We start from the raw sequence: 25,864 nt of genomic DNA on the forward strand, positions 1-25,864 counted from the left end.
CACTAATAAAAATGTTATGCTGTGTGTGCGTAGAGAGAGAGAGAGAGAGAGAGAGAGAGAGAGAGAGAGAGAGAGAGAGAGAGAGAGAGAGAGAGAGAGAGAATAAAAGATTTTCCACTGTTTTGAGATCAGTAACATATTACTGCAGACAAAAATATCAATTTACACTTTAGTTGAACAATAATGAAATTTTTACAAAACATTCTGAGAACTTTGATGGATTCTGATGACCGCAATACTGGATTTTCAGTCATTGCTCACTGTCTCGTTAATTGTCGTTCTGGTGTGGATCTATTTTAGTGTCCACAATGGTAATTTTTTGTATTGAGCTTCACGAGTGATTTAGGCATCGAATATTATACTTTAATTGTAGGGGAAATATCCAAAACGAGATTCCACTCATTAGTTTTAAGAATAGGCTAAGGACAAATGCACTTAGTCTTTGCATTGTACAGTAGGATCAAGGCCTTGGAATTTTTTAAAGCCACAATTTTAGGATGACGTATAACTTATCTGCTTTTTGGACAAATTATATTTATGGTAGCAGTTGTATTTTTTTATTGTTTTGTTTATATTATTATTATTATTATTTTTTTTTTTTTTACCTCAGGACGGTTTTTTTCACCTATGGGAAGATCTCGTTGTGAAAGCGTTAACGAGAACCTGGTTAGCTCAAGAAATCTGAAAAGCCTCTCAGTAGCTGAATAAAATCGTCTGAAGGGAACCGGAGCAAAAAGAGACGAAATCCTACTGAAGGGTGTTGAGGAAGGGAGATGTAAATATGAACTGTGCCGTATTGCGTTTTGGGAATAATAACAGTAGATTTGAATATTCGGGTTTTAATATCGCTGGTTGCAAAAAGTAAAAGGGAGGGAAAAGCATGTAATATCAGCGTGTTGTATTGAGGAGGGTTTAAAAAGCTCCAGTTCTCGTTTTTAAAAATAGCTCGTCATAAAAAAATTTCAGAATACTAAGTGCACGAGAGAGAGAGAGAGAGAGAGAGAGAGAGAGAGAGAGAGAGAGAGAGAGAGAGAGAGAGAGAGACGGAAGGGGGAGAAAGATAATAAAGGAGAGGGAAAGAAGAGGGTGCATGCGTAAACAAAAATGGCTTAAGTACAGGATTGTGTGTGTGTGTGTGTGTGTGTGTGTGTGTGTGTGTGTGTGTGTGTTTTAGCCTACCAGTATCTCTTTATAAGTCGGTCTGTTTTGCAAATATACCGAGGTGTTTTTGTGATTATATAGGTCCGTTTTTGCATCGGGCCATTGTTTCAGTATGTGGGGTTATGAGCCTACTTGTGTTTGTACGTATACCGATATATTTTGTACAATTCAGTATGTCCAAGTGAGGTTACACAGACAGACAGACACTGAGGGAACAGAGGAGCGTCTTGGTGTTGATATGGATGTGACTGATAGCGTCAAGAGAAATACTCTAAGATGGTTTGGCCATGTGGTGAGGTTAGAGAATGAGAGACTGACTAGAAGAGTATGTGAGTGAGGTGGAGGAAAAAGGGCAGGGGGTGACCTTGGATGAGATGGAGGGATGAAGTGGGGAGATGTATGAGCGAGGTAGGTATGAGTTGGAGGGAGGGCAGCCATATGGCTGAGGACAGGGCGAATTGAAGGCGATTTTTTTGGCACCCCTTGCTGGATTAAGGAGTTTGGTTATAGATAAATAGGTTAATGGACATAAACAGATAGATAGATTTTTTTCTGATGCTCCTGTGTGCTCAACATTCCGGGTATTTTTGCTCACTCCCAGCTTATCTTTGACTTTTTTTTGTTTTAATTACTGTGTGTGATAAACTTCATGGTGGGAAAGCTGGACGTTTTTGCTCTTGGTATTTTTTTTTTTCCCGGCTACTACCAGACGATTATGATAAATTTTAGTTAGACTTCTAGTAGGGAAGATTTTAACGAAGGCTATACCTAACTCCTCCACACACACACACACACACACACACACACACACACACACACACACACGCCTCTTTATCTCTGCCTATAAGTATGTGTGTATCTATCTGTCTATCTGTCTGGCTATGTATGTGTATTATTTTCTGTCTGTCTGTCTATCTATCTATCTATCTGTCTGTCTTCAAGCGCTGCGTAATGAACGATTAACCAAGCCTCCATGTCCTGCTAGTATTTAATATTTTCACTTTTCATCAGAATTCATTTTTTTTTTCCATTCTCTGTACTCTCAGACTGCTTCACCCTCCCCCCCCCAACCTTACCCTCTTCCCTTCCTCTCTTCTTTTTCTTCCTTTTCTGATTCCCCGTCCTAACTTCTCCCATAAAATAATTAAACGTCATCATTTACCTCTGTCAAAGTTTCCCTAACCTTTCGTCGTCCCCAGCGTCTCAGTCATCCCCTTTCTGCTTAATTCATCCCACACCTTTCTGCCCATTCCCTTCCTTCCTCCCACACTTTATTATCCCCAACGCATCATCCTTCCCTCCTAAGCATTCTCTTCCCTTTTCCATACCTTTCCCTATTCTCATCCACCTCTCTCACACTTTCGTCCTTCTCACCTGATTCCCTTCCATCAGTTTTCTTCCCGCCTCTTACCCTTTTCCTTTCTCCTACTCGTCATTCTTTTCCTCTAAACATTCTCTTAATCCATATCCTTTTCCTCTCCAATACCCTCTTCCGATCCCCCCTTCCTCCTCATTTCCTTCCCCCACCAGTTCCATATTCCCTACAAATCAGCTTCCACTCTAGCATATCGATATTCTGCCCTTACTCCTCCCCTTCCCTTTCCCCTCCCCTCCCCATATCCATTCCTTTCCCCATGGCCATTTCCTTCCCCTCTCCCATACCTTAATCCTTCCCCCCTCCTTCCCCATTTCCGTTTCTCCTACACATCAGAGTCATCTCCATCGTATCGGTATTCTTCCCTTACTCCTACCCTCCCCTTATCCATTCCTCCTTCCATACCTCCCTTTCCTTCCACTGTTGTTCTCTTTGTCCTTACCTTGTTCCAATAATATTTCTTCTTCTGTACCTCCTTGCTCACCTCCCTCCAGCACCCTCCCTTCCTCCCTCCCCCCTCCGTTGGCTTCTTCTTCCCCCTCCCTCAGTTTCTTCTCCCTCTTCCCCCTTTCCACTTTCTTCTCCCCTCTCCCCGATCCCTGCCTTTCTTCTTTCCTCTTCACTGTCCATTAATCACCTTTTCTTCATCCCCTTTTACTTCCCCCTTCCCTCTCCCCCATACCCTGCATTGTCTTCCTCCCACTTCCACCCTCACCCTTCGTCCAGCCCCTTCCCTTCCTCAGTCCCTTTCTCTTCCTCTCCCATCATCACCCCTGTCCCTTCCTCTCAGACCAGTACATACTCTTCTTTCCCCCCTCCCCCTCCAATCTTCCCTCCCCCTCTCTCCGTTTCCCTTTTCCTTTTTTATTCTTCCTTTCCCTCCTTACTTCTTCCCCCCCGTCTCTTCTCTCTCTCTCTCTCTCTCTCTCTCTCTCTCTCTCTCTCTCTCCTGTTCTCTACTTTCTCCTTCCCTCTCCCTTCCTTCAGCTCTCTCTCCTTATTCCCATTTTCTTCCCCTTCTCCACTTCCTTCATCTTCCCGTCATGCATTCCTTTCTCTCTCTCTCTCCCGTTCCCCCTGCCTTCCTCCTTCTTGTCTACCCCCGTCTCTCCATTCTCCCGCCCCCCCATAAACACCCTTTGAAAAAGAATTACCGTGTTATGTACAGTCAGGGAGAGTTCCGCATTACCTACCTACCGAAGCACTGGTGTGAGACGGGTGAATGTGAATCGGCAGCCAGACCTCGCATGTCTGGTAACTGTGAGTGTGAAGGCAGGGGAGGCGGGGGACTGGGGGCATAGGAGGGTTTGGTGATAGATTGGGAATCACGTATAAATCTGCAGTGTATGACTTGGACGATGTGTTTGAGTTAATTTAGTAAGGATACATGACAGTATGATGCTGGCATTTTATGGAAAAAAAAAAAAGTAGATGTCTGTAGTTAGTGTTGTCAGGAAAGTTATGGAAGTTCGCTGTGTTCGGACAGAGGTTTGAATGCTTTCATTCCCTCTCGACTTTACCTTGAGACGTTTACCCAGGAGATATTCGTAACGATATAACATACGAGTATATATTTTGTGTTGACTCGAAAACTAAACCACTATATTATCTATCAATCCATCTGTCTATCTACCTATCTATCCATCTGTCTATCTACTTATCTATCCATCTATCTACCTATCTGTCCATCGGTCTATCTACCTATCTATCCATGTCTATCTACCTATCCATCTGTCCATCTATCTGTCTACCTATATCTATCTATCTGTCTATCTATCTATATATATGTAGGTAAATTCGTATAAATTTATTTATCCTGTCATCCCACTATAAACATCCCCCTGCAAACATTTCCAGTGTTATTCTGTTAATTATTCATCTCGAACTTAGAGTCTAGAGTAGTGTGTAGTATTAAAAAAAAAAAAAAATTACATGAGCGATTAACAGGTTTGTCGTTTTCCTTTCGACAGAATGACATTGGAAGTCCTAATTATCAGACCAGTCCCTGTAACTATCATCCCTGTAGAACATTACAAAACGAAGGCGAAGAGTCATACTTTTAACAGTAAACATGTATTGATACTGTGACGTGAGCAACTCTCTAAACCCTCCCATCCCCTGCCACCTTACCTCCCACTCACAGTTACCAGAGAAGTGGGGTGTGGCTGCTGCTTCGTGACTATTCGTCGACCACCAATGCTCCGAACAGTGGGTAATGCGGAACTTTCCCTGACTGTACTTGACCAACTTCACTGAGTAGTGACATTCATCCTTTGTGCGTAAAACTGAACGTCGTTTTCAGCTCCGGGCGCCACAAAGGAGCCGGCCATAAAAACAGGAAATATAGAAGATATCTTGATTCAGTACAACCATTATCAGAGAGAGAGAGAGAGAGAGAGAGAGAGAGAGATGGGGGTGGGGAAATAAAGGCCTTGGGACAGCTTCATACAAGTGAAATTGGCTGGTCCAGGATATTAAAACTTCAAGATGATAAATAGACAGCGTAAGTGCCACATAATCGAGCTCATTGCTGGCATTGTGACGGAGGAGGAGGAGGAGAAGTGTAGTAGGCAGAGAAGTTAATAAGGAGGTAGGAGAGAGGAGGAGAAGATTGATGTGAGCGAAGACAAGAGGCGAAAATGAAGTTTTGGACGAATGGCATCAAGATAATGAGAGAGAGAGAGAGAGAGAGAGAGAGAGAGAGAGAGAGAGAGAGGCGCGTTACGACATATACCAGCGAATATCAACGTTGAGGCGTAAAGGGTCGGATAGGAACTAGTGGCATATCATCGGTTTCGCCAAAAAAAAAAGAAAAAAAAAAAAAGAAAAAAAGTTTTAGGATTTCTTTGTTGTGTCATAAGTTATATATCACTCTAGCATTTAGAAGGCTGAAGTCATGGGTATTATGTAAATGAAGGTCATTGGGTACAAGAAGCCTTTGAAGAATTTCTAATAATAACCGTTTAAATAGCCTTTCTCTTAATTGAGCGTACGATAGAAAATGGTAGGCAAAAAGAAAAAGCTGGTGGGCATTTTTTCTTGCAAAACCCAATGGCAATAGGAGGCATATCATCGCAGCTTCGCCAAAAGTATTACCAAACAAGTCATATATCTCGGGATACTGTACAAAATGTTTGGGTACAATTTACACACATGATTTTGGGATATTTTGGTAACAGCCCCCCCCCCCCTTTACACACACACACACAAAGACAGCATAAAATCAGAAAAAGGATGAGTGGTTGAAAATAATCTTATAATAGAAATGTGGAATGATAACAAATAAAAAACGCCTGGTAAATGCCAGAAATATACAAGGGTGAGAAAAGTAGAGAAGGGAGATCCAACACAAACCGAAGTAACGCTCACCAACCAGACGTCCTTGAAAACTGTGATACCGGTATTGCCTGACACCAGCATTTTCCACTTTTCCAGCTACAAATTGCATTACCTGGAGAACATTGGACCCATGTCTCCCGGGTAAACTCAAGCTAATTAACTCTGTGTCTGCGTAAGTGAAAGGAAAAGGGGAACCTCTCATGTCGGCGGAAAACTCTGAAAGGGCTCTAGAACGTAGACAGTGCGTTGTGAGTCAAATATGTGATGTGACAGCAGACACTACGTTCACCATCGGGGCTGTTAATGGTGGAGTGGATAGAGCAGTAGAACGCTGTCTAGAAGGATGTAGGAACGATGCATCACACCATTCTTGACTGAGACAATCTAGCACGTAATGAGAGTGAAGGAAGGGTATTAGGGCTTACAGGTGACCAAATTTGTGATGCGTAGCAGGACAGATAGGGTTTAGGGAATGGATGTTTAATCTGTGTCCAGAATATAAATAGATTAATACAGCTCAGCGATCTTAACAGTATCTATTCGTTTAATTTTGCTGGAGATGTGGGCAAGTAATCATAGCTCAGTGTTAATTTGGTATTTCTGATATTGTTCCTAATCCCAGTATATGAGGGGGAGGTGTTATGGATGTTTAGTTGTTGATATTATTAAATGCAGTTGTTTACACTTCCTTATACCCAATGATGTACCTTAAAAATCTCTCTGCTGTTGCCTGCACATCATACAGCGTATAATTCCCCAACTTGAATAATCCTGTGGGAGAGCAATATCCATACTGTGGCGCGTTTGTTTCACTCTGACGACTTCTTTCAACTTAGTTGTTGGGCAGGTGCAATCCGATTGGAGGGTTGATTTGACTAGCAACCAAGGAGACTCAGTCCTTCTTCGAAACTAAGGTCCATCAAGTTTTGTGCAACCACAACTTGGTATTCGCATTGTTGGAGTGGTTCAGTTCTATCAGGTAAAAGCATCAGTTGTGGTAACGAAAGTGGTGGGTTACAGTTTGACATACAGGTTTGCCATAGACAGCACTGCTAAACCTCTGGGAACGAACTAACTAATGTGTCAAGAGCCAAGTAGAAAAGTTTCTTTATTCCTAAAAAAAAAAAAAAAAAAAATGCCTTGCCATTTGGCTCTTAGTTCTGTGTATTGTGGTGCACAGAAAAGGTAGTCATGCATAATTGTAATCATGAATTTGCATTACTCTGAGAAAACACATCTTCATATCTTCCGTTCGATGAAGTTTTATTCCTACACAAGTAGACGGTTTTATTCATCTATGAAGGGGTAAGACGAAGAAACAGGAAGAAGCGCAGAAGTACTTCACGAGAGGCCACGAAGACAGTGATTTTCTGCCAAGCTCCAGTTCCTTCTAGAATACGACATGCAACAAGCGAACTTACAACCATGTCCCCAGTAGCTCTGCTGGGTGGACAGGGACAAAGGGTAAATAGACTTCTTTCATGAGTCTAACCGGCCAGGGAATCGAACTCCAAGTCATACATTTACGAGCTGGATCTGCAACCACCACTACCGGCTACCCCTATGCCAGACTGTCTTTCACTTCCATTCTTATACAAACAGACCATTTGATTAAAGAGGGTTACACAGTAATAATAATAATAATAATAATAATAATAATAATAATAAGAAAACTGCCTCATTATGCATCTCGAACCCAACGATGATTTTTGAAACTTAGCTTTACGAACTGATTATTACCTAAACAACAATATCCGAAAATAACACTGCTTTCCGAAAATGATGCTTTAGAAGGCGATTTTTTTTTTTTTTCCGAAACTGACGATATTTTCTGAAACGATTCCTTCCGAAACGATGCTTTGCGAAACTAATTCGATCTTTTCCGAACTGACGATAATTGTGGACAATGCTGTCTGAAACTGACGGTGCTTTTGACGCGGACGAAGGTTTTGAGTGATGCTTTATGAAACTGCCGATGCTTTCCAACACTTACGGTAGTTCTGAACGATGCTTTATGAAACTGACGATGTTATCCAACACTTGATGATAGTTCTGGACGATGCTTTCCGAGGCTGAGTTGTGTTACCCTCGAAGTGCTCTGAAGTGGCAGGATGGGAGTTGGAAGTAGAGAAAAATTACTGATGTGAGGGAGATGCTGAGACCCCGCCAGTCTTTTGCCCTGACGCAACACTTCTTGAGGGTAAACGAAAAGCCACTACAATTTTTTCTTTTCCAATTTAATTCAGCAAATCTTAGTAGTCGTATTTCTCTCTCTCTCTCTCTCTCTCTCTCTCTCTCTCTCTCTCTCTCTCTCTCTCTAAATGAGCTAAAATTGTTGTTATTAGCGATGTTAATGATAGTTTTTCATATATATGGTGGGAGCAGGGTGGCTCAATGGTAGAGAGCCTGACTCAAGACCGAAGGGTCGAGAGTTCGTGCCCCGCCCTGGTAGCTGCCTTGCTGGGAGAGGTAGCGCCTTCCCGTCACCTAGCAGGGCTTTATGATCAATTAAGGTCTAGCTCGGGGAATTCATTTTCTATTATATATGGTGTGTATGACCACTATAATGCTGAACACACACACACACACACACACACACACACTTTCTTTTCTTTCTATTTAACTCCTCCACTTTTCGCATTTTCCGCATTTAGTTTCAATGGGGGGATTTAGTATTATTCATGTTGGAAGAGTTGACCCTTGAGACCGGTGACGTACAGATATGGTCGGGAATATCGCTTCACTTTTAAGGCGAACAAGTATGAAACGCTTACACAGTATCCTGAAAAAATTGCTGGATTCCAAAGAGTGCATCACTAGGTGTCAAATTGTATTGTTCATTTTCCCGTTATTTATCGTTGTGAAATGGATGGATACTAATGTCTGTAACAGTATAGGTGCAGACAAATGCAGAGGCTCGTATTATCATCAGTAAAGAAAGCTCAATAATACCTCTTTCTTAGCGATTTATTTTTGGATTTGGCTAGTTAATATCCAATTGTACGTTATTTATGCAGTGAATGGCGATATTGGAAGATTTATGCAACATCGTCGATTACAGTAAGGTGTAATAAACAAAATAAATCGCTGAGGAAAAGGTGCTAGGGAGCTTCCTTAACCGCCGAGAATGCGAACCAGAAACACCGCCTTAAACCTGCCTCAAAAGAACTGGGTCATTTCTGGCTGGTGAGTTACAGTGGAGTGGGTGGGAAAGCGTTAACACCACCTCACTTAACCCTACTTGGTCCCATCCCCCCCCCCCACTCTCCCATTTGTAACCCGTCAGCCAGAAATGACCCAGTCTTGTGCGCGTGGGCTTTGGCGGTGTCTTTAGTCCGCACCTTTACATTTTAGTGTACTCTTGCCGCCTGACAGACGATGATTTTCAGACTGAGGAAATGTTCGACGCGGATGTGTCAGGGACAACCTCCATTTTAATCCTGATACTCCTGCTGCAATCTCTGAGCAGTATTTAGTTATCTGGTAGCAAAAAAAAAATAAGGTAAAAAGAACATTATCGAGGTGAAGTGGTTAGCAGTAGGAGTGATGGTACTGGTGTTACACTGATGGCTTTTGTCACAGTAGATAAACCTTATGTAGCATTTTATCCATGAAGTGATAATACATTTTTCTTTTTCCTTTATTTTTCATCCTGTTTTTTCTTTTTTCCTCTCTCCACTTCACTTTCGTTCAGCTAATCTAGATAGCCATTATACATACTATACATACATACATACATACACGTTATATCTATCTATCTATCTATATATATATATATATATATATATATATATATATATATATATATATATATATATATATATATATATATATATATATATATATATATATATATTGTTACGGAACAGAGAAAGATAATGTACACTTTAAGTGAGAATACTAAAAATCACTACTGTCCCGTAAAGTTCCAGGTTCAAAACAAAAGAGTTAGGTAAAATTACAAGTTAAAGTTTAATGCTCAAACTAACAACAAAACATTCAGGACTCATAAGGATAATGTAATGGCAAATAAACAGGTTAAATATATGGTTAACTGCAATAGCCTCTATTAACACGAAATTAGCAAGAGTAAATTTATCTAAGTCAGCCCTGATAAAATGAGATACCAGATAATACTCAGTGAATGCCAGATAAATTATTACAGATACAAACTATTATCAAAAATGACTGACATAAAACCCAACATTAATCAAAAACCTCACTAGGCCTAAGAATTAACATGCTACACAGTACAAGAAAAAATACAACAACAGTTATACTCAAATTACACACAGCTGGTAGATGTTTGGAGATTTCTTGAGCACTCACAATAATAATATCTGTACAGGGGAGGACAGAGATGTGAACAAAATGAGGAGCAGATCTAAGTGGCAATGATGCAGAGACTGAGCTCATTATATAGGGGCCAGGAGAGCTTGATACAACTTGTAAGAAGGACGCGCAAATGAAGCCATGGGGACAAAGAGCTGAAAATCCCGCTCTGAATAACAGAGAGAACGACTTACTCTACTATAACGGTAGAAGGGGGGGACTGAGGCAGAACACGCTCGTGATCAAACATGCAGCAACTGTGCGTTAAAATTACACAAAGGATGATGAAATCATAGGCTATGTAACACCTCCCCACAAAGAAAAAAGAAATTTACAAAGGAAATTTCTTATTACTCTAAAACAATTTGTATATGGCATTACAGAACATGCAAAAGCCTTTCCTAGTGTTACAAAACATGAGATCTCCCTAGCACGTTCAGTCATAGGTACTTTCCAGTATCCCTTTAACAAATCAAACTTCTTTATGTACCTAGCCTTTCCGATCTTGTCTATGCAATCTTCCACACGAGGGAGAGGGTAAGTGTCTGTTTTGGTTATCTGATTAACACGTCTGTATTCGATGCAAAGCCGCTGTGACCCACCTGGCTTAGGGACTAGAGTGACAGGAGAACTCCACTCGCTCTGACAGGGCTCAATCATCTTGTGGTCCAACAGGAAGCCAAGCTCCTTCTGGATGAGAGGAACTTTCACTGGGTTCACACGGTAAGGAGGCAATTCAATTGGCTTTGCGTCTCCAACATCGACATCATGCATCAACACAGTGGTTCTTCCTGGAGTGGCACGGAACACTTGCGGGTACTCCTGCAGTAATGCCGAAAACTCCTGCCTTTCCTTGGGAGCTAGATGAGAAAGCTTAGTCTGGAGATCATTCATGATATCAGGATTCTTCCCCAAACTATCACTCAGGCTCATACTGCATGGGAGAGCTTCACTTGCAGACTCGGGTGGAACAGCTACAGTGCAGACTGGATTATTTTCGTCCCGCCTGTGATATAACTTTAGCATGTTGATGTGACATAGTTGCTTGCTCTTTCTACGATCTGGTGTGGTGATGACATAGTTGACATCACTGAGTTTCTTCTCCACGAAATAAGGGCCACTAAACTTGGCTTGAAGAGGTTGCCCATGAACTGGTAGCAGAATCAAAACCTGATCTCCTGGCTGAAAGTGGCGTAACCTGGACTACTTATCATACCAAGTCTTCATCTTCTCCTGAGCAGCTCCTAAATTCTCTCTCGCCAGCTGTAAAGCAGTGGACATCCGTTCTTTGAACTTCATCACATACTCCAGCAGGTTGACGTCATCTTCCTCCGACAGCCAGCATTCCTTGAGTAACTTAAGGGGTCCTCTTACTTCATGGCCAAACAGTAGTTCAAAAGGTGAGAAGCCCAGTGATTCATTTGGAGATTCTCTTGCGGCAAATACGACGAATGGAAGACCTTTATCCCAGTCTTTCTGATGTTCCAAACAGTATTTCTTGAGCATCGATTTGAGTGTTTGATGATATCTCTCCAACGCTCCTTGGGTCTGGGGATGGTAAGCTGAAGACGTGATCTGGGTGATGCCCAACTCTTTCAGAGACTGCTTGAAAACATTTGACATGAAATTACTTCCCCGGTCTGACTGTACCTCCTTGGGCAGACCAAACTTTGTGAAGAACCCTAGCATTTCCTTAACCACGTTCTTTGCTGAGATGTTTCTAAGTGGAATGGCTTCAGGATAACGAGTAGCCATATCAATCATGGTCAATACATAAGAAAATCCTGAAGAAGTCTTAGGAAGAGGGCCCACAATATCCACCAACACACGGGTGAAAGGCGCCTCAAAAGGAGGAATGGGAACTAGAGGTGCAACCTTTTCAGTCTGATTACACTTCCCCACAACTTGACAGGTGTGACAAGACTTACAATACCAGGAAACATCCCTGAAGATACCTGGCCAGTAGAAGTGTTTCAAAATGCGTGCCACAGTCTTCCTCACTCCAAGGTGTCCTGCCAAACTGGAATCATGAGCCACTCGAATGATATCCTGCCTACAAACACGAGGGATGACAACTTGATGTACAACCTCCCATTCACAGTCGGCTGATGCTGTTGGGGGTCTCCACTTCCTCATAAGTACTCCTGACTTTACATAATAACAAGTAGAAGCACCGGCTGACTCTTCTTCACTGTAAGCAGAGTTAGCAAGACCTTTCAACTCAGGGTCAGCAACCTGCAACTCAACCAACTCTTGACGAGACAAGTTATCAACACTACGGGGTACTGCCTCATCTGGTGAGTGGTCCAAATTAGCAAGAAAAGTGTCAGCTAGGATAACATCATCATCATCATTATCCTCTAAATCACCAGTAACTTTAGATTTAGCCCTAGTGACAGCACATGCAGGGAACACATCAGGGACATCACAATCCTGGGACGCAGCCACTTGCTTACTAGACAACTGAGGAGCTGGACACACTTGACTTCCACCAATATCATTTCCAAGTAAGAATGTTACACCTGACATTGGGAGTGTCTCAACCTACCCAACCATAACGGAACCATTAACAAAACCAGACTCTAAATTCACTCTGCACAGAGGGACAGAGAAGTAATTATTCCCTACACCTTGTAAGATTACAGTTTCATCAGAGGAATTAACATTAGAGCCTAGAACACTGGTCAGCATATGGGATTGGCAAGCACCTGTATCACGATATATTTTAACTGATTTCCTGTCATTACTGTCCAGAGGACTGACAAAACCATCAGACAGGAAATTAGCACATGAACTCTTGAGAGTGTCACCCACGTTACTGCTCAAAAGAGGAGCTCCATCATGAGAATTTAAGTTACCCCTCAAAGCAGGTTCAGTTAACTCAGTTAAAGAATTCTGGGAACTCTCAAGAGTGGACACTAGACCAATTGACTGAATATTTAAAGACTCCTTTTTGTTCACATCACGCTGTCTCCTGAAACATCTCTCCGTAGTATGACCAAGCTTACTACAATAAGTACATTTACTTTTCTGAAATCTAGAGGTGAAGCTGGTATTTACTTCCTGAGAAACATCATCTTTATTCTCTTTCCTGTTACCTGTACTCTGAGTAGAGGCAACGTACTTACTCTCAGCTTTCCCTTTTTCTCTAGAATATCTCTTGTGAGTGAGAACATACTCATCAGCTAAAACTGCAGCATCAGACAAATTATCTATTCTTCTCTCATCAAGATATAGGCTTACATCTTTACTAATACACCTTTTGAAGTCCTCCAGCAAAATCATCTGCTTAAATTTGTCAAAATCAGAATCCACATTCTTAGAATTTAACCACTGCTCTGACAGATCTTCTTTGATTTTTGCATACTCAACATGGGATTGCTTATCTTCCTTGTAAGTTGTCCTAAATTTTACTCTATAGGCTTCAGGAACAAGCTCATAGGCCTTAAGAATCAAGCTCTTAACTACATCATAATTATCAGATTGATCCTGAGGCAAAGATGCATAAGTTACTTGAGCTTTACCGGTGAGAACAGTTTGAAGGAGTACTGGCCAATACTTTTTAGGCCAATTAAAACCTGTAGCTACCCTCTCAAACAACTGAAAATACTTTGTTAAATCAGATTCATTAAAAGGAGGGACAAGTTTAACATTTTTTAGCCACATCAAAATCATCAGAGCTAGATGATCCAGTTCCACCTTGTTTCATGCGATACTCATGGTCTGCCTGAATCCTAGCAATTTCAACTTGTGCCTCAGCCTCCTTAGAACGGGCCTCCGCCTCCTTAGCCTTAGCCTCCTGCAGGGCTAGCTGTAACTTAGCTAATTCAATCTGCGTTTGCTCATTTGGAGGAGTTACATTAAACAAGCTTTCATTAATCATGTCAACAATTTGATCTTTAGAATGATGAGAGCGAACAGCAATTCCCAATTGTTGAGCAACAAGCTTAAGTTCATTCTTTGTTCTGTTTTCTATATCACACACTGTTTGCACATTTGACAAAAAATCTTTGGCATCATCAAGTGTAGTAATAGTAGACATAATTAATAAGTAACAGTCACAAAATATCAAGCAATATCCTTATGATAATATCCTGAATATCCTGATATGAGGTCGCCAAATTCATGTTACGGAACAGAGAAAGATAATGTACACTTTAAGTGAGAATACTAAAAATCACTACTGTCCCGTAAAGTTCCAGGTTCAAAACAAAAGAGTTAGGTAAAATTACAAGTTAAAGTTTAATGCTCAAACTAACAACAAAACATTCAGGACTCATAAGGATAATGTAATGGCAAATAAACAGGTTAAATATATGGTTAACTGCAATAGCCTCTATTAACACGAAATTAGCAAGAGTAAATTTATCTAAGTCAGCCCTGATAAAATGAGATACCAGATAATACTCAGTGAATGCCAGATAAATTATTACAGATACAAACTATTATAAAAAATGACTGACATAAAACCCAACAATCAAAAACCTCACTAGGCCTAAGAATTAACCTTATGCTACACAGTACAAGAAAAAATACAACAACAGTTATACTCAAATTACACACAGCTGCTAGATGTTTGGAGATTTCTTGAGCACTCACAATAATAATATCTGTACAGGGGAGGACAGAGATGTGAACAAAATGAGGAGCAGATCTAAGTGGCAATGATGCAGAGACTGAGCTCATTATATAGGGGCCAGGAGAGCTTGATACAACTTGTAAGAAGGACGCGCAAATGAAGCCATGGGGACAAAGAGCTGAAAATCCCGCTCTGAATAACAGAGAGAACGACTTACTCTACTATAACGGTAGAAGGGGGGGACTGAGGCAGAACACGCTCGTGATCAAACATGCAGCAACTGTGCGTTAAAATTACACAAAGGATGATGAAATCATAGGCTATGTAACAATATATATATATATATATATATATATATATATATATATATATATATAATATATATATATATATATATATATAATATATATATATATATATATATATATATATATATATATATAGATATATATATATATTAACCTTTTCATGGCCAGGTCAACTTTATTTAATTTCAGTTACTGTCAGACTGTTTTATCCATATGACTGTAGGTCATAGGAGCCTAAGCACTACGACTGGTATTTCTAACTCTCAAGGTCGGGATAACTTAATTTCCTGTTCCAGCCAACGTCAGGCGATTTTTTTTTCTTATGCTGCAAGGAGAATAAGACTGTTCAGTTGTTTATACCATTAACTATTTAATGTTGCTGACAAATTTAGTATTGTGTTCCATTTGACACCTGACTATCCTGCTGTGAGTCCAAGGAAGCTTAGTGTTAAAATGTAGGTATTCTGGTAGTGTTATTAGTATTCTGTTATAGTATGCCTGAGGTACTAATTGACCTCTTCCCCCGGGTGAGTACTGCTTTGTCAACCTCTCCTGGGCGTCTCTGTGGTATGTAGTATTTTCTTAGGATCACTAAATCATCAAGGTGTATTAGATGGAATTTTGTTAGATAAAACGGTAGATTTTAGAAATGGTGGAAGAACAGGACAAGATGGCTTTATGTAATGGAGACGAGGTGAAAACACATCGATGTTCTTTTGTCGAGGACACTTCTGACAAAATGTGGCGTTAGGCGAACACACACACACACACACACACACACACACACACACACACAGATTTGGTGGTAAGGTGAAGGGGAAAGCCGAATAACAAACAGCTACAGAGAATGATATTGAAGAACGATTACCTTTATGTCTCTTCACTGCTCCCGCGCTTCCCCCCCCCCCCCCCCCCGATTGTCTTAGTGAAATCATTAACAAAAAGGAAATAATAATAATAATAATAACAATAATAATACAATAACAATAATCTAGGCAGTGAAACACTGCATCTTCCTCATCGAATACCGTATCATTTTGAAGTGACAGCAGTTTGAATGGACCCCGATAACTGACTTGAAAAAGAAAAAGTTTAGTAACACGCTACAAAATTTAAGTTAGCACAACAGTGCTTCCCAATTTTGTATGATGACTAATACTCCATAGTAACAGTTTCATTGCGATGATGTCCGTTTTATTCAGTTAATGCTACCAAGAAATACCTGTTTAACTGTTTGGCAACCTTTCAGTACAATGAATCCTTTAAAAATCCTTCAGTACGATGACGTGTATATGTATTTTTAGTTTATTATTGCTGCCTACGCGTAACTGCCAAATCTTTCCATTTACAGGACTGGACACGCCAGTCTCATTGAGTTAGGTTGTCCTGAGTTAGTGAGTAATCAACGTACTTCAGCCATTCCCACATCAGGAAACATGTTCAGGCTCACATTCTCGTACCGCGGGACTCACTTCCTGGCACCAGCCAGCAACAGAGAAGTTGCAAGGTGTAACAGGATTTGTCATATAGTTGTGTTTTTTATGAGGATCCGGCAGGAAACAATATGGCTGTTCTAATTTCAGTTGGCCTAAAGGAGAGGCTTCATGTTTTTATTTTTAGTTAGTTGTTTTCCGGGGAGGGGCACTAGCCTTCCGCAAACCCACTTGTTGTCACGTATGGAACACGTGTTGGTTAATTATAAGGTTACCACCCAGCGTTGTAAATGATTTCCTGGTTTACAGGAAATCATTTGGCTTGCCACTCATTGTAGCGCTACCCTAAAAACAGAGTACCGCAACACTAAGTGGATGGATGATAGGCACCCCCACCTACCACTAATGAAGTGAAGGAGCACTGTGATGTGGATGTGATAGGAAGCGTTAGCAGAAACACACTGAGGTGGTTTGGCCATGTGGAGAGGATGAACAGCGAGAGACTAAGTAGGAGAGTGTATGTGAGTGAGGTGGAGGGGGGGAGAGGGAGGGAGAGGCCAAGGATGAGATGGAGGGATGAAGTGGAGAGGCATATGAGAGAGGGGTGTGTGAGCTGGGAACAGGGCTGTGAAATGGCGGGGGCTAGGATGACATGGAGGCCATTTTGTTTGTGGTCACCCCTTTCGGCAGGGGTAGGGAACATCCGGCCTCCGGGCCGTATAAGGCCCGCAAAACCATTTGATAAGGCCCGCGAGGCAATTTATAAATGCAATTTCATAAGCTCATGAACGAATATACAGGGTATATATACATATATATGTATATATATCATCATTCATTCATTCATTGCCAGACGCCATGTATCCCAAACGGGGTGGCCAAGGGCTTAGAGTTAATTGTTTTACAGGGAGGGGCACTAATCCTCCACCAACCCCACTTGACACGTAGGGAGAACGTTATGCCAACAGCATCTGGTGTTCCCAGGCGGTCACCCATCCAAGTACTAACCAGACCCAACGTTGCTTAACTTCGCTGATCGGACGGGAAGCGGTGTACCCAACGTGGTATGGCCGTTGGCATATATATATATGGTAGGTATGTGGGGACGCCCACCATCCACTCACTCAGTGTAGTGCTGCCCTGTCCTCTCCTCCTTCCTTGTTTCCTTCCATCTTCCTCTGTCTTTTTTCCTTCATTCCTTTCTCTTCCTTCTGCCTAAGGGTGACTTTACACTCCCTCTTCTGTCTTTCATTCCTTCATTCTTTCCTCTCCCTTCTGCCTGTGGGTGACTCTACACTGAGTGACAAGCCAAATGGTTTCCTGTACACCAGGAAACCATTTACTACGCTGGGTGGTAACCATATAACCAAATTTTGGCGCCTGGTGGTTTAGTGGGTAATTATTTTGCTCCAGTCGGATTGAACCGGTGAAAGTTTATATCCAAAGGGTGATTGGGGTTTATTGCTCATGTAATGCGACTCAGGGATGAGTGAGGCTGGTCACTCTCATCTTAAATGTCATCTTAAATGCCTAGCCCCGGGCTTCTACACTCATGGGACAACGTAAGATTGGATGATGGATATATATATATATATATATATATATATATATATATATATATATATATATATATATATATATATATATATATATATATATATATATATATATATATATATATATATATATATATATATATATATATATATATATATATATATAAAATGTACTAGGCTACAGTTGATTTTAAGTTGATAATTTTGTATGGCCCGCGAATGATGTTAAAAATATTCAAATGGTCCTTAATAGGAGAAAGGTTCCCCACCCCTGCCTTGCGGGATTAAGGCGTCTGGCAATAGATAGATAAAAGGAGGCTCATCAAACCTGAGGGGATAGGTATGGCTTTCATTTGTTCATGCAAGTCGTAGTTACCGAGTTGTGGCAGTCTTTCTGCATTTCCGACACGTTTCCCAGCATAACAGCCGAGGCCATTGCCGTGAAAACTGCTACCAAGCAAATTCATTTCAAGTTTTCACTCATATTCGTGGCAGCACATGAAGTCCTCCACCCAGGGTCCTATGAATGTCGGCGGAATAAAATAGTTTTGTATGAGGTGAACAGACTACTATAGTTGTGTCGATATTAGGGTATTGATGGTGACAGCATTAATACTCATGCTCCTTGTATTCACTCTGAACTGAGTAAATCGTCTGGTATTACTTGGAATAGGGGTCTAGAGCTGTCCCAAGCATGAGGGAGTTAATAGAGATCTCCACAGCTGTTTACTCTGTGTTGAAGTAATGAAACATTCTCTGCGATATGGGAGCCACATGGAATACCTATAGTCATTGCAGTAGAATTCTGACCTGAGGACCCTAATGTTTGGTGAAATACTAGGGTGGTTTCCTTGTCGGTTAACGAAGCTCCCTGACATCTTTTCCTGAGCGACTTGTTTTGCTTGTTACTCATACTGCCCTATTCTGTTACATAAATCCTTTTAATATTATTCCACTTTGCATAAATATCGTGCAAAAGGATATTAAGACCATATCAAAATAAGTCGCTAAAGCGGAGGTGCTAGGGAACCTCCTTAAGAATATGGGCCCTAGAGTCCATTCGCCTCTCCTGTGTCTGTTTCATCACTGGATTCGTAGATACTTAAATGTGGTTTAGTATATTGAGATGCATGTTGTCTTTCGTCTGTTGGGTGGTAAGAAGCACCTTTGTCCACTACGTCTCCTTCAAGTGTGTCTGAATCCAGCAGTGACGAGGCAAGGGAGGAGAAGGGGCTTGTATTTGCATTACTCACTCACAATTTCCTCCTACTCACCCTCTCCCCTTGAGAATTACACACCCATATAGCTTAGAATGGTGGTGTGTGTGTGTGAGTTCCCTCTCGCTCTCTCCCTCTCTCCGTCTTTCCCACTCCCCCTCCCCCTCTCACCCATTCCCCTTGAGACGACTACCGCCATAGATGTGTGTGGTTCTCACTCGCTTCCTTTCTCCCGCCCTCTCTGTCTCTGCCTTTTACCCTCTTTCCCATGCAGTCCTCCCTTATCACTCTCATCTTCTCTCTATCTCCGTACAACACTCTCTCCCTTCCTTCTCTCCCTCCCTCTTTACCACCCTCTCTTGCTTCCTCCCCCTGTCTTCTCTCTCTCTCTCTCTCTATCTATCTTATGCCAGTGTGGTGGGATACATAATGTGTTCCCTGGTGAAGTCACGTCTCTCTCTCTCTCTCTCTCTCTCTCTCTCTCTCTCTTATGCCAGTGTGGTGGGATACATAATGTGTTCCTTGGTGAAGTCACACCATCCCATCTACCGTCCATCTTCACTCACACCACCACAACATTCCCGCCTAACCACGCAGACCCTTGGTATTTCTCGCAATATCTCGTCACTTCTCGGTTGTTCTCGCCACATCTTATCTGATCTCGCCTCTTCTTTTATCTCGTCTGGTTTTTGCCGCTTGTCTCGTCTCGTCCAGCCATCCTTTCTGCCATCCATCCTCATCCACACCTCCTCACCATTTGCACCAAACCACATAGTCCCTTGTTAGTGCTTGGTATATCTCGTCGCTTCTCGTCTGATCTCGCCGCATCTTGCCACATCTCGTCTGATCTCGCCACTTCTTGCCATATCTCGTCTGATCTCGCCACCTCTCGTTTAATCTCGCCACTTGCTGCCTAATTTCATCTCTACTTTCCTGATCTCGCCACTTTTAGCCAGATTTCGATTTTATTTTTATTTTTTTCCTCCTCACTCATTTTCTCCCCACTTCAGCAATATCTCACATATTCTCGCTTCTTCCCTGGTCACGCCATTTCTCCCCTCACAGTCCTACGCCACTGCTCGCTAAATCTCGCTACTTCTCGCTGTATTTCGCCTCTCGCCATATCTCACCACTTCACATGCAGTCTCGCCATATCTCGCCGCCTCGCATGGTCATATCTCGTAATTTCTCGCCACTTCTCGCAATATCTCGTTACTTTTCGCTTCATCTCGCTGCTTCTCGTCAAGTCTTGCTCTTTCTCGCAAATCTCGCCACTACCTATTTTCATTCTCCATCAAGGACACTTTTTAAAAATTATTTTCCCTAATTTTTGTATTCTCTCTCTCTCTCTCTCTCTCTCTCTCTCTCTCGTCTAACGCTTTTTTTTTATCTAGGATTTTTTTTTTCTCTGTATATTGTAAGATTAATTGATCAGCATTCCATTTCGTTCCTTTTTAGTTTTTAGTTTGAGTCCACATTTTCGGCCTCCATCTCGGTATTCTGTTTATAATTGGCTTTGCTGGCAGTGGGTCTTATGCAAGGGTTCGTATGAGAGAGAGAGAGAGAGAGAGAGAGAGAGAGAGAGAGTCTCAGTAGGTGGGATAGCCAGAGGTCTTTAGGGATCACCCCCCCTTCTCTCTGTCTCTCTGACCTCATTTTCATTTCTTTTTCCATCTTCCTTTCCCTTTTCCATCTCCTCTTTTCCCCTCTACCTTTCCTTTGTTCCCCCAGTCCTTGTCCTTCCCTTCTTTTATTTTTCATTTTCCTTCCTCGTTTCCTCCCCAAACATCTCTGTTTCCTTTCTTCCGATTTTCTCCTTTCCTCCCCTTTTCCTTCCTTTCCTCCAACTTTTCGTCTCAGCTCCCTCCACTCCTCCAAAGAACTCTTTCCTTTTTCCCTCTTTTCCTCTCCTTGCTCCCTCTTTTCCTTACCCCTCTTCCCTCCTCTCATTACTCATTTTCCTAACCCTCCTCCCCTTGTCTCTCCTCTCTCTCTCTCTCTGTCTCTCTGTCTGTCTGTCTCTGTCTGTCTGTCTGTCTGTCTGTCTGTCTCTCTCTCTCTCTCTCTCTCTCTCTCTCTCTCTCTCTCTCTCTTATTTTCTTATGTTTTCTCTCCCCAGCACCTAAGACATCTCCCCTCTTCCTCCTTTTTCCCACCCTCCTCTTCCCTCCTTTGCTTTCCTCTTTCCCATCTTGTCCTCACTGCCTTTCCGCCGTTTCCTGTTCTTTCTTCTATTTCGTCCTCCCTCTTTTCCATCCTTTCCTCTCCTTTCTTTCGTCCTTTCCTCCCCTCTTCTACTCTTTCCTCCTACCTTCTCTTCCAACCTTTCCTCTAAAATCATAGATCTTTTTCTCCCCCCTCTTCAGTCCTTTCCTCTGTTCAATCTTTTCCTCCCTTCTCTTCCATCCTCCTCTTCCCTTCTCTTCTTCCTCTTTTCTCTCCATATCTAGCCCTTTCCCCTCTGTTCTCACCTCTCAACGGCTCTCTCACTTTTTCCCTCCCTCCTCCGTCACTTCTAATACTATTGGTGGAGAAGCATGACTGGGGGAGAGGGAGAGAGGGGAGTGAACAATAGGGGAGAAATAGGTATGACCGAGAGGGGGGAGAGTTGGAGTGACAGTGAGGGAATGTGACTTGGAGGTGAAGGGAGAGGGGAGAGAACGCTGCAGAGGGAGAGGGTAGTGGGAACTTGATGGAGGTGGAAGTTAATTAAGAGTGAAAGTGAAAGCAAGTCACGAGACGAAGCAAACTTGAGAGAGAGAGAGAGAGGGAGAGAGAGAGAGAGAGGGGGGGGGATAGAACGATGTCAGTGCGAGAGATGCGAAAAAATCTAAGAAAGGAAATGAGACCAGGATTTAGGAAGGACTAGAGGGGTGGGGGTGGAGGAGCAAGGGTGACGAGGACGAAGATAAATGACAACGAAGGAAAACTGTGATATTAACGAGAAAGAATGGTGGTAAAAATGAAACATCCTCGGCCCCTATGACTCACTCAGATGAATAAAATCGCCTGAGGGTAGCTGGACTAGGGTCTAGAGTTGCCCTGTTCATGAGACGGTCAACCTTTTCAATCCGATGAAACATAAAAAATTTGATTCTGGCTTCCTACTGTGATTTTCTTCGTCTTAGATTTTTCACATTTCTCTCTCTCTCTCTCTCAGTAAACCCCTTCACTACTACAGATCCTAATTCCTGAGCTTAATTAAATCTTGAGAGGGATTAAATTATGTCATGGGTCTAAAGGGGTTAATGGTACCTGTGCTCTCGGGCTCCTGTTACTCACTCTCAGCTGAATAAAATCGTCTGGGGGTAACTTTAATGAAACACCGCACGAGTTATCCTGACCATGAGAGGGTGATGGGTGACAGTATTAATCCTCTGGCTCCTATGACTCACTCTCAGCTGAATAAAATAGTCTTGTGGCAGCTGAACTATAATAGAACACTTGAGCTCTCCCGGCTTTAAGGTTAAGCTCCTTCACCTCGCCGCCGTCTTTGTTAATTTTCCACCTGCCGACTCCAAGCTACCTTACTCAGCTTAATGGAAGGCGAGTGGTGGAGATGAAGTGATATTACCTTCACCCCAATGACTTATTTTTAAAAGTTTATTCTTGATTGTTCCAGACGGTTTTACTCATCTTCGGAGAGACTTTCTGAACAGACGGAGATAGAGACCTTAATTCATCGCCCACAAGAGATCCTACATAAGTGTCGCAAAAATCGTCTAGTTGTAGCAAGAATAATTTAAAAAAAAAGAAAGAAAATGGATTCACTGGTCTCAACTTGTGAACGATGACCTAATTACCTGCTAAGAAGTTAACTGGAAAAAATAAGCCCAAACAAAACTACATACGTAAAAAATTGCAAGCGAAAAAATGCCTAAAATGCGTCACTGGATTCAAGGTGTAATTACTATACCCTTTTTACTCTAACTTGGCCTTAAAAAAACATGCCATCTCTCCATTTTGAATATTGAGTTGTTACCAAGCGATTAACAATATAAAATGCTGCTAGTCATGAAGAAGTGTTATGGAAAGGATGTAGGGGCACAGTATTGTCATTGTCATTGAGGTACTTGAAATAATCTGCAAATGGACAAAAACCTGGGCCATGTTAAGGTAAAAAGACTATAGCCAACCAGTTAACTGTAAAAATAGCACAAACAAAACTATGTATCTATTGCCAGACGTCTTAATCTCAGAAGGGGTTGCCACAAACAAATCGCCTCCATGCCGCCCTGTCCCCCGGCATTCCGCTGCCCTCCACCCAGCTCACACATCCCTTGAGCAAAATTTTGCGTAAAAACAATACCCGAGAAAATATGAGCGTCGTAGAAATTATCCTGCTACTACCGAAATCACGATGATTTTCAAACAACGCTTTGAAAATCATCGTGAAAATGCACCAATAAAACTGTCTTTAAATTAACATTGCTGTGAAGAAAAGTACCAGAAATATTTGCCTGGAAAAATACCTAGAGAAGTGCTAGACGGTTCCTCGAAATTTATCCAGAAAATATCAGAAAACACCGTCTGGAAATCTACGTAGAAATAGAGCAGGAAAAATTAGTTTTAAAAAAGGACAGTTATTGAAACCTTTTTATTGTTCGTCTTTTGAATTTGACTTGTTACGATGATAATTCTACGCCGCTTACTGTACCTTGGCCAAAAGTTGCCATCGCCCCATCTTGAATGCTGAGTTATAAAAATAGGTTGAGACTAGAATATAATGCTGGTCATGAAGAAGTGCTACAGAAAGGGTGTAGAGTCACAGTTGCATAGTCTGTTTTCTGCCACTGAGCTACGTAAAATAAGCTGCAAAAGGATGAAAATTTGGGTCAATTGTAAGTGAACGAACAGTAGAATACTCCCGCGTCATTGCCCAGCCTCAGTTCAGGGTAGATTGTGTTCTTTCCAGTGACCTTGACCTTTGATCTAACAGAAAATGGAGTTTCGAGGTTAGGTCTCTCAAGCACTAAACTTAAATACGCAATTAGACAAACAAGCTAGACGTGCAGTAAGACCCAACAGTACAAATAAGGACCACGATATAAACTTGACTGTTACTTGTCGTGTTCTCGGGGAAGATTGTCCTCCATAGTCACTGCAGGTCCTGGACGTCATTAATTTAATTTTGCTGCAGCCAGACGATTTTTTTTTTCTATACAGGAGGTCATCCTTACGTGAAGAGGCTAATGAAAGCTGGATTTAACCCCACCAATTTGATTCCACCAAAGCTAAGTGCAGTCGTCTGAACGTAGCATGAATATAATATAATAATAATGATACTGATCATCGTCATCATCATCATCATCATCATCATCATCACCATCATCATCGTCGTCGTCGTCGTCGTCGTCAGTCAGTCATTACCATCACCATCCCCATCAATTAATCAGTCATCATATTGGTAATAATAATCATAATAATAATAATGATAAACGTCATCATAGAAGAGGTTAATGATTTCCGTGCAGTCGACAGGAATATAACAGCGTGTTACCAAAACCGAGTCCGCGAAGGTGCAAACAAACTCTCAGTATCTGACAGATATTTACGGTACGCCTGCAAATAGTTACCTGTGATTATTGGCATCTTGCGGCATAAAATGTTTTCAGTAACGGTACATAGAGCTAAGACATTATTTAGCATCAACACGTGCTTTGAAATTTATCTTTGAAAAAACTATAGGATTCACTTTTGATTTTTTTTTACTGATAACCTGTGCAAGAAGGCAATGAACATCCCACTCTGAGTGAAGTATATCAGAATAACTTATTATGATCATCCTCTTATATATATATATATATATATATATATATATATATATATATATATATATATATATATATATATATATATATATATATATATTTATAAATAACAGAACGGAGGAAGGAAAAACAAATGGGTAAAAATAATAATCCATACACCAGATTACTGGTGTCCTCTGTTCATAAAATATCTGTAACAGTTAGACTTGAACAGTTGTGGGTTGAAATTTGGAGGGAAACAACTTTGGGATGCGAGTTCCAGAGAGATGCAGTTCTGGGAATGAAAGAATTCTGATAGGCAGAAGTTCTGCAATATGGCTGAGTGACATTCCAGTCATGAGCACTACCAGATGCCCGTGTAGCACGAGGGAAGGCATAGAGAGGTGGCACCATGGACGCAACTTCGTCTGAGCATTTGCCAAAAAAATATCTGTAAAATAATGCAAGGGAGGCAACATTCCTTCTTACTTGCAGGGGAGGTAGTTTATATGTAATGGCAGGGTTGTTAATGATTCTAACAGCTTTATTCTGAATTTTGTCTAGTTGTCTTAATGCAACCTCCCCATAACCATTCCACAAGGGTGAGCAATATTCAAGCTGAGAGCGCACATGACTCTTATAAATTATAGCTAACTGCTCATCGACGAAGAAGTTACAGACTCTGTACAATAATCCAAGTTTCTTTGAGGCGGTTTTAGCAAGTGATTTGACATGAGAGGTCCAGCTGAGGGCACTGTTAAATGAGACACCAAGAATTTCAATACTTTTGGAGATGGGAATATTAGTAGCACTG

The 25,864-nt window shown here is 41.5% G+C and overlaps 1 protein-coding gene and 1 non-coding gene across 2 annotated transcripts in view; one reads left to right on the forward strand and one right to left on the reverse strand.

Annotated features, from left to right (window-relative positions):
• The window catches only part of LOC145395278 (glutamate receptor 1-like), a 397,634-nt gene that overhangs the window by 269,830 nt on the left and 101,940 nt on the right, over positions 1-25,864 (forward strand). The gene's annotated exons all lie outside the window — the stretch shown is intronic.
• On the reverse strand, positions 17,487-17,605 carry LOC145390371 (5S ribosomal RNA). The gene has a single exon (XR_013895615.1). It is a non-coding gene; the product is annotated as a 5S ribosomal RNA (ribosomal RNA).

The sequence above is a fragment of the Coenobita brevimanus genome, chromosome 1 (assembly GCF_032717465.1).
Source record: "Coenobita brevimanus isolate Jiangsu-jjx chromosome 1, ASM3271746v2, whole genome shotgun sequence".
NCBI lineage: Eukaryota > Metazoa > Arthropoda > Malacostraca > Decapoda > Coenobitidae > Coenobita > Coenobita brevimanus.